General features: G+C 41.3%; 1 non-coding gene across 1 annotated transcript; it reads right to left on the bottom strand.

Annotated features, from left to right (window-relative positions):
* Positions 1 to 419: 419 nt before the first annotated feature.
* Positions 420 to 526, bottom strand: LOC127125009 (small nucleolar RNA R71). Its single transcript, XR_007804476.1, has one exon. It is a non-coding gene; the product is annotated as a small nucleolar RNA R71 (small nucleolar RNA).
* Positions 527 to 2,397: the final 1,871 nt, after the last annotated feature.

Genomic DNA, 2,397 nt, shown 5'->3' with positions numbered 1-2,397 from the left:
TTCCTGATCTCAAAAATCTTCTTCCTTCGCCGATACCCGAGATGGCAGAACCAGCTCGTGCTCTTCGAGATTACGCCGCTCCATCACAAGATGAGCCGCATTCGAGTATTGCTCCACCTGCAATCGAAGCAAACAAATTCGAACTTAAACCTTCGCTGTTGCAGGCAGTGCAACAGAACCAATTTTCTGGAAATCCTACCGAGGATCCAAACCTTCATTTATCCATATTCGTCCAATACGCTGATACTGTTAAAGCTAATGGTGTCACTTCAGAGGCAATTCGACTTCGTCTCTTTCCTTTCTCGTTAAGAGATAAAGCTAGAAGATGGCTTCAGTCTCTTCCTTCCAACTCAGTCACCACATGGAATGAGTTGAAGAAAGTCTTTCTTGCCCGATATTTTCCTCCAAGCAAAACAGCTATGTTAAGAGCCCAGATAAATGGATTTAAACAGAAAGATAACGAGTCTCTTTTCGAAGCATGGGAAAGATACAAAGACATGATGAGACTTTGTCCACACCATAGTTTAGAGGACTGGTTAGTAATTCATACCTTCTATAATGGTCTCTTATACAACACAATGTTAATAATAGACGCCGCCGCAGGTGGTGCGCTTCTGGATAAACCCTACGCTGACGCTTATCAACTTATCGAGAGCATGGCCCAAAACCATTATCAGTGGGGAAGCGACCGAACGATGGTAGAAAAACCTCAAACAAAAGGAGGCATGTACGGGATAAGTAGCCTTGATCATGTTAATGCAAAAGTGGATGCTCTTGCCCAGAAAATTGAAAGTTTAAATGTATCACCTCCAGCCACCGTGGTTGCCATAACTCAAAATTGCAAAGTCTGTGGAATTCAAGGTCACACTCCTACAGATTGTCAACTCCTAATAGGAATCCAAGCAGAGCAAGTGAACTATGCTCAAGGAAATCCCTACTCGCATACCTATAACTCGAACTGGAAGAACCATCCTAATTTTTCATATAAGAGTAATAATGCTTTATACGCACCAGGTCAAGCTCCCAGTCAAGCCCCCGCTATACCTCCTGGATATCAAAAGCCGACCCCATCTACACCTAACAATAACGTTCCTAGGAAATCCAACTTGGAAATCATGATGGAGAACTTCATCGCTTCTCAACAGCAAACCAATAAAGAGTTCTTAAACCAGAATGTACACACTAACGAACAGATTAAACAACTAGCAAGTAAAGTAGATGCCCTGGCTACCCATAACAAAATGCTGGAAACACAAATCTCACAAGTAGCTCAACAACAAGTGCCTACTGCTGCCCCAACTGGTACATTTCCTGGACAGCCCCAACCTAACCCGAAAAGCCACGCTCATGCAATTATATTAAGAAGTGGAACAGAGGTAGAAGGACCGTCTGACCCAAGGATTGAGAACCAAAACTCTAAAAAGTCAATTGAGGAAGAAAGTAAACCTAAGGAAAAGGAAGAGTGTAACAAGGAAACCATAGAAAAGAAAGAACCTTATGTACCTCCACCGCCTTACAAACCACCTATCCCTTATCCTCAAAGGCAAATTAAAACCAAAGACGCGGGCCAATTTAAAAAATTTGTTGACCTACTGAAACAATTAAACGTCACCATTCCTTTTACAGAAGCTATTACACAGATGCCCTCATATGCTAAGTTCTTAAAAGAAATTCTTTCTAATAAAAGGAAACTTGAAGATAGCGAAACCGTTACACTCACTGCTGAGTGCAGCGCGATAATCCAAAATATGCCTCTTAAACTTAAAGATCCTGGTAGTTTCTCTATACCCTGTCACATAGGAAAATTTGTCATAGACAAAGCTCTATGCGATTTAGGAGCCGGTATCAGTGTTATGCCCTTGTCCATATGCAAGAGACTTGAAATGGGAGAATTAAGACCAACTAAAATGTCTGTGCAATTAGCAGATCGTTCCGTTAGGTATCCCGTAGGAATTCTTGAAAACGTTCCCGTGCGCATAGGTCAATTCTACATCCCACCCGATTTTATAATTATGGACATAAGAGAAGATGAAGTTACCCCCATTATATTAGGAAGACCATTCTTAGCAACCGCCGGTGCCATCATAGACGTAAAACGAGGACGACTCACTTTCGAAGTAGGAGAAGAGAAAATTGAGTTCATTCTTTCCAAATTTTTGAAAGCACCTGCAATAGATGACACATGTTACTTCATGGATATCATCGATGAATGCATAAAAGAAACAGAATTAGAAAATGACAAATTGTCTGACTGTCGTGTAGAAGACAGACTGAACCAATGTTTAGCAATAACATCGGATCCTACGCAATGCCTTAAGAAACCAACCCTCGACCTGAAAACACTTCCCAAAAATCTGAGATATGAATTCCTAGACTTAGAACTTGAACGACCAGTGA

Source organism: Lathyrus oleraceus, chromosome 2, assembly GCF_024323335.1.
Source record: "Lathyrus oleraceus cultivar Zhongwan6 chromosome 2, CAAS_Psat_ZW6_1.0, whole genome shotgun sequence".
Taxonomy (NCBI): domain Eukaryota; kingdom Viridiplantae; phylum Streptophyta; class Magnoliopsida; order Fabales; family Fabaceae; genus Lathyrus; species Lathyrus oleraceus.
The sequence above is the reverse complement of the archived record's forward strand: the minus strand, read 5'-3'. Positions and strand labels throughout refer to the sequence as shown.